This window comes from Amblyomma americanum, chromosome 1 (assembly GCF_052857255.1).
Source record: "Amblyomma americanum isolate KBUSLIRL-KWMA chromosome 1, ASM5285725v1, whole genome shotgun sequence".
NCBI lineage: Eukaryota > Metazoa > Arthropoda > Arachnida > Ixodida > Ixodidae > Amblyomma > Amblyomma americanum.
Genome location: NC_135497.1, coordinates 486,496,276 through 486,511,646, shown reverse-complemented (window position 1 = coordinate 486,511,646; position 15,371 = coordinate 486,496,276). Strand labels below are relative to the sequence as shown.

The 15,371-nt window shown below is 43.5% G+C and overlaps 2 non-coding genes across 2 annotated transcripts; both read left to right on the top strand.

Annotated features, from left to right (window-relative positions):
* The first annotated feature begins 1,437 nt into the window (after positions 1-1,437).
* On the top strand, positions 1,438-1,601 carry LOC144116552 (U1 spliceosomal RNA). The gene has a single exon (XR_013311884.1). It is a non-coding gene; the product is annotated as a U1 spliceosomal RNA (small nuclear RNA).
* A 13,073-nt stretch (positions 1,602-14,674) lies between these two features.
* On the top strand, positions 14,675-14,838 carry LOC144116571 (U1 spliceosomal RNA). Its single transcript, XR_013311902.1, has one exon. It is a non-coding gene; the product is annotated as a U1 spliceosomal RNA (small nuclear RNA).
* Positions 14,839-15,371: the final 533 nt, after the last annotated feature.

Sequence of the window (15,371 nt, the reverse complement as noted above, 5' to 3'; positions counted from 1 at the left end):
TATTTTAGTGCTTAAGCATGAACCTACTAATATGTTGCTGCCAGGTACCTCTCTCGCTAACAATCGTCCGGAAGGGTGCATCGGGTTTGTGAGTTTTCATCGCAAAGAACACGGTCAAGGTGTTTACTCGAGAGTCCACAATGGCTCTTGCAAGGCTCTGGAGTTCCATGGATTTACATAGGCCAACTGCCTTAGTCTTGATACGGGTTGCAGACGGTTTAACTGCCACAAAGTTCTTCTCTATTGCTTGCATCGCCTTCTCGCTGTAAATGCCAGATGGTACAACGACGAAGCAACCTTCTTTGTCTGCTTGCAGGAGGGACAGTCCGCTGTTCTTGCAATACGCCACAACCTTCTCAGTCTGTGCTTTCCCTTTTGTGGCGGGTTGTCTCAATGTGGTCCTTGCCAAGCTGTCAACACCGTCCAGGACGCACCTGTCTTCACTGTCTCTTTCCGCCTTCATTGCTACGCGGCGATTAAAGGCCAACAGCTCATGAATAGACACGCTGGGCTCAAAGCAGTATTTCGGGCCTTTTTGAAGGACGTCCGTGATGTCTTTGGGTAGGGTAACATTGCCTAGCACTACTGGTCCCTTCCTAGCATCCTCTCTTCCAGCAGGCTTCACACCAGTGTGGAGGGCTTGTTTTAACATGCACGCCCATAACGACTCAGTGGTCCGGGCTGCCTGTCGCCGTAGGGACTGTAGCTTCCTTTTGGCCAACCATTCCACGTCTTCACTAAAACACACCAGGTCTAGCCAGTCTTGCAACAAACGCACTTGCCTCCATATCTCTGCTCTTAACACCTTGCTTACGCGTCTTGCATGCCCAAAAGACGGTGTAATGGACCCAAAAAGGGCACTCACTTCCACAGGTATGCGTCCTTTCCTGAGACAGAAGGCGATGAACCTTGCTCTGCAGGTGGCGACTGCGATGGCGCTCACTATCTTCAAAGGGTCAGGCTTGACAGAAGAAACACAAAAGAAAGGGCCCACAGTAGAAGAAAGTTCACTTAGTAAAACACGTTGCGGGGCTAGTTGGTTATGCATATTCTTTCGTTAAGTTAAAGTTAAAGTTAAAGTTAAAGTTTTCTTCTTCTTCCTAAAAAGGCGCAGCGCACGTGCTCTTCACGCACGTGGGGCAATCGTCAGCCCGAAGCAACTGCATCTCGAGAGAGCATGCGCTGCGCCATCAAAGCCGTCCTGCTAAGAGCGATTTGCAATGAAAAAAATCAGTGCATTAATCAGCCACATTTCCTATTTCGACCTATGATTTTCAGATCTGAAACGCCTAAAATTAGATCCTACATACGTCCTATTTTATCAATACCACGTGGGATCTTCTGAAGATACTTTTCACCAAGCATCTGTTCTCACAGGGGAAGTGATGGTGGACGCTTTAGACCGGCCACCAAGCAATCAGCGATCCCGGGCATCTTAACTTTACCGGGTGCTGGGACTTCGGTGATCAACGAGGCCGAGTCCACGGGTGGAGGCCGGTGCATTGCATTACGGCCGGCTGAAGCCCGTCTCTTTTCCTAGATGGGGAAGCTGTGGCACATAATTTTTGGTAGTGGGGTTTCGGCGTGCGCGCCAGCCCCTGCCGTAATCGAATAAAAAGAGAGATCACATGACACTTTCAGTTTTCGCGGAAGGACGATGCATGCAAATCACAGATACGCTTAATTTAGGTGACATTAAAGCGCGAAGCGTAAGCAGTGAACTCCTACCCATCGCTAGGCATCCTCTGAGCGCCAGTGCGTCCTTAGCTTTATAGGTCCCCCTGCACCTGCGACGGTTAGGGAGCCATGTACTGGCATGTATGTTTATCTTACGAACTGGCATGTATGTTTCTTTTACTGTCTGTTTCCGCTGGCGTTTAGAGATTTTGATGCGAATTTGTTGTGAACACGGTGTCTCCGTGGTAGTGCTGTTATGAAACTGAAACCATATTTATGACAATATTTGGGTGAACTTCCAATCTTACTGCATTTTTGACTTTGCTGCTGTTTATTCCATAATCCATCCGTAAGAAACGAATAGCATTTATTCAAGGTGAGGTTGTGCTCTTGTACTAAGAGGTACTGCAGCCACAAGTAACGAAAAGTGGTATGGAGTAAACTTAACGAAATGAACTGCGGTGATGATAAATCAACACCGAAGTGTCGTTGAATTTGGAATCACACTGGTGGAATCGGTTTGCCATTTTTTTTCTCGCCTAAATAAAGGCACAACTTGAGGCCTTTTTGCAAGACAGCATACATAGTTCTCCGTGGTTGGTATGTGCGAGGAGTCCCACGGCAGTCTGTTTTTTGTTATTTTGTTCCTTTATTCCTTCCTCAGACAATGTCTAAGAAGAGGCCAGGGCTAAATGCTCTGAGCCTGAAGAGGCCTTGGACTCTTCTAATAATTTTTTGCAGCAACGAACAGAACTCAGGCGTAATACTTCGGCCAGTAGTAATGATACAATGTAAACAACTCTTTCAAAGGAAAAATTGTACCGCCCTGAACATCAGTCTCAAAAGATCGAACGTTGTAAGAATACGCGGCTTCTGCTGACACATCCAGGATTGTATGCAAAGGGCACAAGCAATAAAAAACATGAAGTGCGAAACTTGCAATACAAAAATCTAAACCAGTATACAAGAAAAGCGAAGCCGAAAGTTCGGTGAGTTGGATAACGTTCATGACGAAAAGATAACGCACATGTAACACGCGTCATTCGCTTTCCGACATCGTGTTCTTCCTGTGCCATCTCTCCATCATGAACAACAAAAGCAAAACTAGGACACCAGAATAATTTTTGTATCCAATGGCAAGCATTTCTTACCTTAATCCATGTGTAAACCGCGGAACACGTATTGGCGATTCAACCAATTTGGTCACGGCCTAGTAATAACAGGTATCAATGAGTTTTGTATAAACTTAATGAATTAACGAAGAAGTTTGGTTTGGTTTATAGGGCTCTAACGTCCCAATGTGACTAAGGCTATGAGAGACACCGTAGTGAAGAGCTCCGGAAATTAAGACCACCTGGGGTTCTTTAACGTGCACTGACATCGCACAGCACACGGGCCTCTAGAATTTCGCCTTCATCGAAATTCGACTGCTGCGGCCTGGATCAAACCCGCGTCTTTCGGTCCAGCAGCTGAGCGCCATAACACTCAGCCACCACACCGGCTAATTAACCAAGAAGTGTCTGCATTTCCATTCCTAAACAGTAAAGGATTTGTAGAAAACCATGTGCATTCCAGAGGTATTCAACACCTTAGCAGACTGAAAATTTAGCTTTTGGCGACCATAATTAGTTTGCACCACAGGCGTTCTCCGTTTATGATCACGGATCGGGTATGCACAGCTGTGTTCTCCTGCAGTGATAAGTGGTTTGGTTCGATTAACCCACTGCAGCAGTTTAAAGTAGTAGACCTGGTTTGCATTTATTTATTTATTTATTTATTTATTTATTTATTTAAAATACCTTACAGACCCTATGGGGGCATTGTGTAAGGGTGGTTACAGAGTAAGCAGCCTTCTAAAGTGGTATACAAAAAATACACCTCAATTCAGGGCTCACCAACATTATTACCAAGATAAAACCATAAAACACGAGCAACTGTAGTAATGAAAGGCCACAAAGGTACACTTAAGAAAAAAACATGAGTAAAACCTAACGTAAGGCATTAATACTAGAAAGTAAAATACACAAAGAATGAACATATCAGGGAGTATAATTCTTGAAGTGATATTCAGGAAAAAAGACGCAAAAAAGCAATAATATATACAGGTCATACAAGTGAACACACGACGCAGCATAAAATAGCAATTCACAGGAGCGAGATAGCAATACATCACAAATATCACAAGAAGTTCGAAGCCGATTGCAAAGTGTAAGAAACAAGATAAAGTTATTTGTAAGTGCTATTATGAACAATGCTCCTGTAGGAGATGACGAAATTTTTCTTGATCTGACTCGGAAGCAATGTGATCAGGCAGATTATTCTAAAAGCAAATGGCGGTAGGGAGTGCGGAAAACTTAAAAGCATGTTTCGTACCGTACATGCGCGCAAAGCTTAAGTGGTTAATTAAACGACGAGACGTGTTCGAGGCGGTCTGGATAGGTAGTGTGGATTGTGTGGCATTATAAACATATTTGTGAAACAAGGATAACAGAGCGATATTACGGCGAAGAACTAAAGGCTGTATGGAATCATCGACTTTCATTTGCGTTACGCTGGAGTGATGGCTATAATTACGTGAAATGAAACGGGCAGCTCGGTTCTGGACTGATTCAATCATGTCGATTAAGTATGTAGGATATGGGCACCGAATGGAAGATGCATGCTCGAGCTGAGGACGAACAAATGTCAGATAGGCCAATTTGCGGATGTGGGAAGGTGAATTACTCAGATTACCACGTAGGTAACCTAATGTCCTTGAAGCTTTTGCGCAAACGGCTGTAATATGGTCTGTCCAAGAGAGGTTCTCGGTTAGGTGAACACCCAAATATTTATACGATACTGTATGTAACAATTCATTATTACTGACGTTGTATAAAAAATGTGAGTTGTCACGCTTACGACTAAAAGAAATTACCTGACATTTTGACACATTTAAAGCCATTAACCAGGTGTTACACCAACTATGAATTAGGCTAAGGTCATTTTGAAGGGCCAGGTGGTCGTCAGTACTGTTAATTGATCTGTAAATAATGCAGTCGTCAGCGAAAATACGTAAACGAGAAGAAACATTAAGTGGCAAATTATTTATGTAAATTAGGAAGAGTAAAGGGCCCAAAACACTGCCCTGAGGCACACCAGAAGTAACGTAAGTAGGACACGAAGCAATATTATTAACTACTGTGAACTGTTGACGATTCGAAAGAAAATTACGAAACCATGTTAGAGTGAAGGAGTCAATTCGAAGTGCAGTTAATTTAGCAATAAGGCGACAATGAGCTACACGATCAAATGCTTTGGAAAAGTCAAGGAAAATGCAATCGGTCTGCTGGTTATTGTTCATGTTAAGGTGCAGATCAGTCGTGAATTCGAGTAACTGTGTCTCACATGATAATCCTTTCCTGAAACCATGTTGATGGCGAAAAAAGAAATTATTGGACTCTAGGTGATTATAAATATGAGTAGCCATTATATGTTCGAGCATCTTGCAGCAAATGCAGGTCAATGAAATTGGACGGTAGTTTTCCGGGGATTGTTTATCTCCAGTTTTAAATAAGGGTATGATTTTGGGCATTTTCCAGTCATTGGGCAGCTGTCCCGATGACAAAGACTGCTTGAGTATATGGTACAGATTGTTACTGGATATAGAAATGGTATTTTTTTAATACCTTGGAACTAATATTGTCAATACCAGATGAAGTAGAAAACTTCAAATTAATAATAAGACATGCAATTCCCTCCACCGAGATTTCAATACATTTCATGAATTGCCAGTCAAAACCAGCAACATCAGGTACATTGGTATGATCCTCGCGGCTGAAAAAATCGATGAAAAAAAACGTATTAAGGGCACAGGGTAAGCCCTATACTTCCCATGCATTTTAGGCTATGTTGAGGTACATGTTTCTCACTAACTAATAACAGTAGCCTTAATAATACATATATCATTGTTTGCCAAATTGTGTGTTCTTTTTACTGAACTAGAATATTTGAATTGTGTTGAAAATTCGATTTTTAATAAAATTATTTCCGGTAGTACACAAATCTGGCCTTTCTTTGCGCATTTCAAAATTCATAACAGAATAACTGCTCAGTGAAATTGCTTAATTCTAGTTCAGTAGTTGGCAACACTTATGTAGATGATTGCAAAAAAAAATCAGCCGTCTGTCTTGAAAGGCATTGGAAATAATGGTACCTTTGTAAGAAAAAAACACTGTTTTGAGATAATAGAGCGTAAAGAGAAAAAAGATGTGAAAAACCATTTTTTATTCGCAGAAACGCCTCCATAGTAATTAGTTTATTACCCCCTGCTTCGTAGTCACTGTCGCCGTCTTTTTTTCGCTTTTCGGCTTGTCGTTTTGACTGTCGGGCCTCTTTTGTAAGCTGTCGTGTTGCTCGGTCCGCAAAGTACATGCGCTTATGGTCAGCTTCCCTCAGCCACTTGATGGTGTTGCTCCCTGGGTTCAATCCATACGCCTTCAAAACGTTGGCCCGTGCGATGCTACCATCATTAAATGAAAGAACAGCATCCAGTGTTGCCATCCGTAGGGTCCGAAGCCTAACAAACACATTCTTTGGCGCGCGTTCCCAAACAACATGGTTGAACGACTCATTTGCATTTTGAGTTCGCCCATGCAGGCACTTCTCTAGGAGCTCAGCCTTCGATAGCTCCCTATAAATGGGTTTGATAGCCTCCAAGACAGATGCAGGCAAACTCTCCTTGTGGAAAAATGGCTTGCCCTCTGACTGACTTCTGTTGAAGGCACACCACGTATCAGGTCCCTTTGGGCAAAGTCCATGGCATGGGTCATCGTCTGTGGCCGATAAGTGGAAGAAGGTTGCCCAAACGGCCTTTCGCATTTCATCCAGGTTTCCTACATTTCTTCTGATGGCCAAACCATAGTACGTCTGGAGCTTGTCTATTACTGCATCAGTCAGTCGGCCTCGGCCTGAGAGGCTCTTTCCATCAGAGAGTTTTCCTGCTTTGTTTACTTTTTTTAGCCTTCGTAACCTTGTGCTCATCCTTTTTTGCACGTGCCCTATGCACTCAACCTTGGATATTTCAGCGGAATCACCATATGGCATTTGTGCCTTCACAGCCATAAAAGCCTTGCTGTCACCATCCCCAAGGTATTTGACGTATCGAACGCCGTGAAGCTCCTCACTCCTGCCGAAAATTTTCAGTGCTCCTGCGACTTCCATTCCACCGCTGGTGCCTTGGTAGTTGCTTTGGCACACCTCTCTATGAAGGGGGTCACTGTTTGTACCCTTGATGCTGCACTTTGGACAACGTTTAGACAAAACCTCCACATCCAGCACTTTCCCAGAGTCTACACTGGTCACAGAGACTATGCCGTTATTGGAAGTATGGCCTCGCTTCTGCCAGCTTCCATCAAGAGCAACTGCGATGTCTTTATCCCCCTCATTCAGCTGACACAGCTTCGTCAGCTGCCCTTTTCATCGACTCCTGAGCAGCAGCTTCGATGTGACCTAGAAGCTCTTGATTGTATTTCGCAAACTTTGTCGGCGGCTTAGGAAGGTTTAGCATAGCACAGACTATATTTCCTGCAGCCATTCCCTTACCAATGGACCTCAAGGCATACACTAACCTGAGGTTGGCTTCATAGCGGCCAGAAGTAGTTTTCTTCGACGTCTCAAATCGTTGTGCGGCACTACACCCTTCACAGTTCAAACTGTAAACGCTTGCAACACCTACCCGTTTTGTCACAATTTCGATGAGCTCAACACTTCCACCGACCTCTCTGCACACACAAATCTGTGTAATTGCGGCAAAAATGCCGTCCATGTCCATTAAGGCATATTGGCTGCTGCTCTGTAGCACATCCTCTTCCTGGAAGCACAGAGAAAATCTTGAAAGCTTCGATGTCGAGGAGCTGGCGCGTTCGGCGTTCGGGATCTCATTCGGTCGTGGACATCCTTTTGCTTTTTCACGATGAGCGTAGCGGTTGCCGTGAAATTCACGCCTGACGAAGGCCTTCTTTGCCCTGGGCATCTCAACTTATCAGCAGCAACCAACACCGGCACAATTTACAATACTGATCGAAAGGGATAGCACTCGGACGCAGCACGTTCAGGTGACATAACTCGCCAAAACTTTTTTGGATTCGAATTTAAGAGAGAAGGTAAATCTGTGGAGAAATATTTAATTTTAGCTGCAGCAAAAGCAGAGCAGTACGTTTTTAAGCAAATGCTGTACGTTTCCCACGAAGGAGCATTATTGACGCGTTTAGCGGTATTGTACCGACGTTTCTTTTTATTCCTGAGCTTACGTAGGGCATTAGTAAACCAAGGATTTGTTTTGTCATTTGTTATCGAGATCAACGGGATATATTTGTTAATTAGAGTAGACATTTTATTCTTGAAACATACCCAGTTATCTTCCACCGAGTGATTATAAAAAGAAGGAAGTAGCGTGCGGTTGAAAAATACTTCAAGTTCATCGTTTAATTTAGAGTATTTTGCTTTATTATAATCACGTAATATTTTTTTTGTGATCCCTGAAAAGGGTAGTGGAACACTAATTGTTACCTGAAGAAGGTCGTGATCGCTAAAGCCGTTTAGATGAACAACAGATTCAATTTTTTCGGGGGTGTTGGTGAGTATAAGGTCTGGAATGTTAGTACCGCGGGTTGGTTTGTTAACGACCTGGAACAGGTTAACATCTAAAGTTAAGTTAAGAAAATCCACAGATGTTCGACAAGATGATGATAGATTACGCCAATTTATGAGCGGAGAGTTAAAATCACCGAATAAGTAAACAGAATGCGCAGGACAGAGCTGGAGGGCCGTGGTTATGCTATTGCGTAGTTCTGTAACGAAAGAAGTGCTGAAGTCAGGTGGACGGTAGCAAGCACCTACCGGTAGTTTGGTCGTATTTATTTTTACTTCAACCCACACAATCTCAAGAGATGAGCTCGAGTCGATAATAAGGGAAGATAATGACTTTTTAACTCCAAGATGAACACCCGCGCCTCTCTTGCTAGTTCGATCTTTGTGGTAAATATTATAAGAATGGTTATCAGGAAGAATTTCGTCGTCAGTATTGTCAGGATTTAGCCATCTTTCGGTAAGAACAAGAATATTAGATTCGTTATCGTCAAACAGAGAGCAAACTAATTTGCGCTTGGGCATGATGCTCCGTATGTTTGCGTAAGATAGTGTCAACAAAGACCCATTGATAGGTAGCTTTGACTGTGGAAGAGCCCGTGAGCAAGTGCTTATGTCTAGCTATCTTTGCGACATGACAACGGTATCAGTGTTTTTGTCGTATGCGTAAGTCTGATTCCTTATAAACAGCCGATCTGCTGACAGTTTAAAAGGAACTTTTTGAGGTTTGGAGAAGTCAAGCAGCTTCTTTCTAGCGTGTCGCGTAGCTGGGGAGAAATCTTCCCCGATTGAATATTTTAAGCCTTTTAATTTGTGTGCAGATGACAAGATGCGTTGCTTCTCTTTAAAAAAGTTAGTTTAGCTATTATAGGTCTGTTCATTCCTTCTTGGTATTTCCCAAGCCTAAGTACGCGTTCGAATTGCGAACTGATTGTTTCAGTTTGCTGTTTTTCAGAGCAGAATTTTATGACTTCCTTTTCAGTGGTAGCCCAGTCCTCATCAGGGTCATCTTCTATCCCGAAAATCAGCAAATTACTTCGTCTGAGCCTGTTTTCTGCGTCCTCACATCTTGAAGTTATTGTTTGCAGCTGATCTGAGACATCACTTAAAGTTTTGATTCCTTTTTCCTTCATGCTCGAATCTACAGCGTTTTCTGAGGATGTGGCCAACTCAAGCGCCGCAACCTTGGCTGTTCGAATGATGAGTTCATTATTAGTGGCACCTTGTTTGTCCTTTGCGCTTTTTAATTCTGTCAAGAGCGCCTCTTGTGCGGCCTCTAGTTTCTGTATCGACTCAAGAGCCGAGGCAAACGCATCTGCCTCAGCTTTTGACATTGGACCTGGGTTCGTCTCAACGTCGCCAGAAAGCAAGAGGAGCAAATCAAACATTGCAGAGTAGAGCGAACACAGAAGTAAATTAGAATTAGAACTCTTTAAGACATCAATCCACTCAAGTGGACACGACACCGCGATCAAACAGCAGTTTTTACTCCTAAAGCATGCAGCACACCGAACGTAACTAACCTGCAATAACAGTAGCTGAGTACGCTGCATACTCGATGAGGTGTCGTGCCCGAAGTGGACGCTTGCTGGCTGGCTTTTAAGTCCTCCTTCTGTGCTGTCCATTGTAGTCCCCAATCGCCGTTGCCAGATGTGCGCTAAATTCTGGTCTGGATTCGGCGCCGTGATTACCAAGGCAAGCAGAGGTGGTGTCGCATCATCGGTGCGCAGTCTGCACGTGCCGGGAAGTGCTGAGCAAACGGCCCAAGTGACGGTCACCTGCAATAGCAGCAGCTGAGTACGCTGCATACTCGATGCGGTGTCGTGCCCCATGTTGTATTTAACGAAAAGAGGCCCTGTCCGTAAGTTGCGTCTATTGCCTCGCAAGTTCTCACACAAGCGTAGCACCTTTCTTGTGGGATAGTTAATTTATTATAATTATAAGCGGTCGTCGTTCCGTCGACCATTGATCCATAACATTGTATAGAAATAAAGAGAAAAATAGAATACCTGTTTTAAGGAGGTGGGTATCAGATTCCTGATTGTGTAGATTCTCCCAATTATTAGCGCCAAATCACCCTTTAATATATTAACATGCATATTCCATGAAACCTGTTAACTGAACCATAGGCACAAAAATTTTTGTTTTTTTACCTTTTCTATCACAGTTTCATCATAGGTCGCATTTATGGTTGAATAGTGTCTTCAATTTATGGCCTTAAATGTTATGTACTTTGTATTACTTGCATTTGTTCTCAATTTGTTATTTAAAAGCCATCGTGATAATTTAGGCAAGTATTCATTAGCAGCCTTTTTCAAGCTTGCGTTCTTTTCTCCACTGAAGAAGACATTGGTGTCATCCGCATGTAAAATTATGATGGTAAAGCCCGGGACTGAGGTAATATCATTGATGAATACCAGGGATAAAAACAGCCCTAAAATGGATTCTTGAACAACACCATAGAGAATTTGCAATTTACTCTATGATATACTCATATTGTTAACATGCTAGTAGCGATCACATAGATAAATTTTGATTAAACTGAGTGCTTTTCGACGTACGCTATGGATATAAAGCTTTTTATCAAAATGTGCTGTACAGTGTCGAATGCATTCTTGAGGTCCAAAAATAGCCCCTGGGTGCATATTGTCACATGCTTTGTGTCCACGGGGAAGCGGAGAATATCAGATCCGTAGAGGAACAGGAAGCTGCTCGGCCTGACCTGGTTGAGATCTCCGCCCCCGTCACTCAACCTCTTAAAAGGACGCTCCTGACTTACTCAGTGAATGCTGACTACGTAACAGTTGTGGTGGATGTGCTTGGTATCGGTCCTATTACCTAGTACCTGAAGATGTTAAAAGTTGGATTTTTGCTTAAAGGAATTGCTGAAGATAAATACAACTTCCTTTTTAGCAAAACCAGTTTGAAGTCTACGGCCGATGTCATCAAGCACTGCAGAACGTTCGATGCCTTGAAGCTTCTTCGCACTGCTACCAAAGTTGGGCGCCTGGCCAATGCAGTTCCGTCGCAAGCGTTGATGTCGCTGCTCCAGTGTCGATGGCTGATTAGACCCCCTGAACAATGTGCCTTTTCTTTCTTTTTTAGACTGTTTCAAGTTTTCATATTTTCCCTTGTTGATTAAAATCTGGAACAACAGTGATTGTTCCTTGCGTAGTTTGCCTCCTGAAGAGTTTGCAAGTACAGAGCCTTTTCATATTAAGACATAATACCTTGTTCTTTTTATTTGTAACCACTCCTGCAATGCCGGTCACCATAGAGAGCAGTATGTGCAATAAAAAAAATGACGAAATCGAAGCAGTGGTGTCACCCAGGGCCACCAGTCGAAAAGAAGTTCAAACAACCTCGTTCTGCTGGCAAAGTCATGGGCAGTGTTTTTTGATATTGTAAGGGGATACTGCTGTGCGATTTCATTAATCCTGGGACAACAGTCCACTCAGACAGCTATTGTAAAAAAATTTGGAAACTCAGGCGAGCTATCCATATCCTCCGGGCAAGGACGACTGGCATCCCGTGTACCGCTTCGTGACACAAAAGCCCGACCTCACGTCTCGCGCAATTCTGGAACTTTTGAGAAACATTGGGTGGACTGTCATGACCCACCCCCCGTAGAGTCCAGACCTGGTGCCTAGTGATAATCACTTGTTCCTCAAGTCAAAAGAAATATTTGGTGGGCAACGCTTCCGGAGCGACAATGATGTCAAGGAAGAGGTGAAACGCTTCCTCAGCTGGTTGGCGGCGGAGTTCTACGATATTGGCATACCGAAATTGAAGCAACGTCCATTAATATGCGTAGAAAAAAATGGTGATAATGTATGCATCTAGAGCAAAGCATCATCTTTCCGATCTTGTAAATTTCTTTGCGTATAAACAATGCTGTGTGTTTCCAAAATTGATGGTAACCTTATTTCTCGATCAACCCTCGTGTGTGTGTCTGTGTGCTTGCGTGCGTGCCTGTGTGCGTGCATGCGTAGGTGTGTGTGTGTGTGGGGGGGGGTTGTGGGTGTGTTTCGAATGTATGAAAACATGTGCTGCATAATGGCCTTTGTCTTTCACAAAATAGGTGATAAACTACTGATCAGAAAGTGAATAATGCAGGGAGACAGGATATCTCTATACTATTCACTGCGTCTTTACAGGTACCATACAGAGAATTGGATTGGTAAGAGGCGGGCATAAAAGCTAATAGAGAATACCATAGCGATCTCCAGCTTGCTGAAGAGATTGCCTTGCTCCGCAACTCAAAGGCTGCACTGGAATGCATGATCCAGGACCTAGATATGCTAATCCAAACCGTGGTTGTAAAAATCAATAAGAATAAATTTATAGGGATGATGAGCAGCTTCGGAAAGGAGCAACAGATTATGATAGGCACTGGAGGATTGGAAGAGGTAAGGAAATACATCTACTTAAGGAAAGTAGTCACTGTAGATGAGGAAAACTACAGTGAAATAACTAGGACAACAAGAATGAATCTGAGCGCATTTGGGAGGCGCTGTTATTGGGTGAACGCCAGATTTAGAATATACCTCAGGCGGACACTATATAACAGCGCCATCTAAGCAAGACAAACCTACGGGGCAGAATCGTCAAGGCTATTGAGAGTGGTTACAAATAAGATGGAAAAGCACACCGAGCGATTTAAAGAAAAATTGCAGGCTTAACGTTGTGGTACCAGAAGTCAAATATCTAGGTGTGCTTTTTCAGCAGATCTTTCGTTAAAGCACCACATTAGCAACACCCTTAAAAAGGGCCCGGGTATCCTTAACCTCGTGATACAAAGTCTTCGTGGCGCTCCTCAAATACTGAAAAACGCGGCACACTAGATATAGTATAACCGCCCTTGGAATACCGTTCCACCTATGTGACCCCCGTCAAAGGTGCCTGGTCGATAGAACTGCAGGTATACATAGCCGCTCGGCGAGGTTTATATTAATCAATTTTGCCAGAGAGCTAGTGTCGCAAAAATAAAGCCAAACAAAGGACTCAAACCTTTCGGCAGAAGGCGGAAGGTAAACCGGCTGAATCAAATGCATGTCATTCATGTAACTCAAGTCGTAAAGAGAAATCTCAATACATGAAATCTCCCCACTACATCTCAAGTATGTGGGATTACAGCAGTAAAAATACAGGAATTAAATGTCGGACAAATTACATAAAATTCTTTTCTTCAGAGAAACAATTTCGAAATGCAATGCTTTAAAGCGGATGTAGTCGCAGTTGACGGTGTCCGCTTCGCTCAACTGATGAATAATTTGTAATTAATAGAGTTACTGTTGTACTGTGCGGTTGTTTTGGCTTGTATTACGTGTGTTGAACGTGAGAACGCTTTGTTTTGTAGTCACCATGCCATTGATTTTTTGTCTGTTCACATGTTTGTTTTTGTCATTATTTTATGCCACAAGCATGCTGGAATGCTACGGAACTGCCGGATATGCTGTAAATAAATAGTTAAGGTCTGTAATGTGGGAGTTCAAACCCAAAAGAGGCAGTAAGAGCGCTGAAGAGGACAGAGAACCAAGGAGGATTGATCTGCTAGTCGAAATGAAGGTGATCTATGACTTTGTAGGGTTTAAGGTCCCAAAGCGACCCGGGCTATGAGGGACGCCGCAGTAGAGAGCTCCAGATCATTTAAACCACATGGGGTTCTGAACCATGAACTGGCATCGCACAGCAAAAGGGGATCTAGTATTACCTCTCTATTGAAATGCGACGGTGGCGGCCGGGATCTAACCGACTCCGAGGCGGATCAGGAGAGCTTTTATATATTTAATCCCAAATCTGTGGCTAAAATTATATTTCCGCAGGGATAGCACGAATAGCGTTAGATGTGCTTGCGCCTGGAAAATATTTAAACACCTAAGCCGATCCTTTCTCTATCGAAGTAAATTGTGCAATGCATTCCTTTTTTTTAATAATGTCAATATTCACAAATACGCCAGTTCTAAATACTACGATACAGATATCCTGGCTGTGACGCCTTTCACAGCATCAATTCATATAGTTTTCTTCTTCTTCCTAAAAAGGCGCAGCGCGCGTGCTCTTCACGCACGTGGGGCAATCGTCAGCCCGAAGCAACTGCATCTCGAGAGTGCATGCGCTGCGCCATCAAAGCCGTCCTGCTAAGAGCGATTTGCAATGAAAAAAATCAGTGCATTAATCAGCCACATTTCCTATTTCGACCTATGATTTTCAGATCTGAAACGCCTAAAATTAGATCCTACATACGTCCTATTTTATCAATATTACGTGGGATCTTCTGAAGATACTTTTCACCAAGCATCTGTTCTCACAGGGGAAGTGATGGTGGACGCTTTAGACCGGCCACCAAGCAATCAGCGATCCCGGGCATCTTAACTTTACCGGGTGCTGGGACTTCGGTGATCAACGAGGCCGAGTCCACGGGTGGAGGCCGGTGCATTGCATTACGGCCGGCTGAAGCCCGTCTCTTTTCCTAGATGGGGAAGCTGTGGCACATAATTTTCGGTAGTGGGGTTTCGGCGTGCGCGCCAGCCCCTGCCGTAATCGAATAAAAAGAGAGATCACATGACACTTTCAGTTTTCGCGGAAGGACGATGCATGCAAATCACAGATACGCTTAATTTAGGTGACATTAAAGCGCGAAGCGTAAGCAGTGAACTCCTACCCATCGCTAGGCATCCTCTGAGCGCCAGTGCGTCCTTAGCTTTATAGGTCCCCCTGCACCTGCGACGGTTAGGGAGCCATGTACTGGCATGTATGTTTATCTTACGAACTGGCATGTATGTTTCTTTTACGGTCTGTTTCCGCTGGCGTTTAGAGATTTTGATGCGAATTTGTTGTGAACACGGTGTCTCCGTGGTAGTGCTGTTATGAAACTGAAACCATATTTATGACAATATTTGGGTGAACTTCCAATCTTACTGCATTTTTGACTTTGCTGCTGTTTATTCCATAATCCATCCGTAAGAAACGAATAGCATTTATTCAAGGTGAGGTTGTGCTCTTGTACTGATAGGTACTGCAGCCACAAGTAACGAAAAGTGGTATGGAGTAAACTTAACGAAATGAAC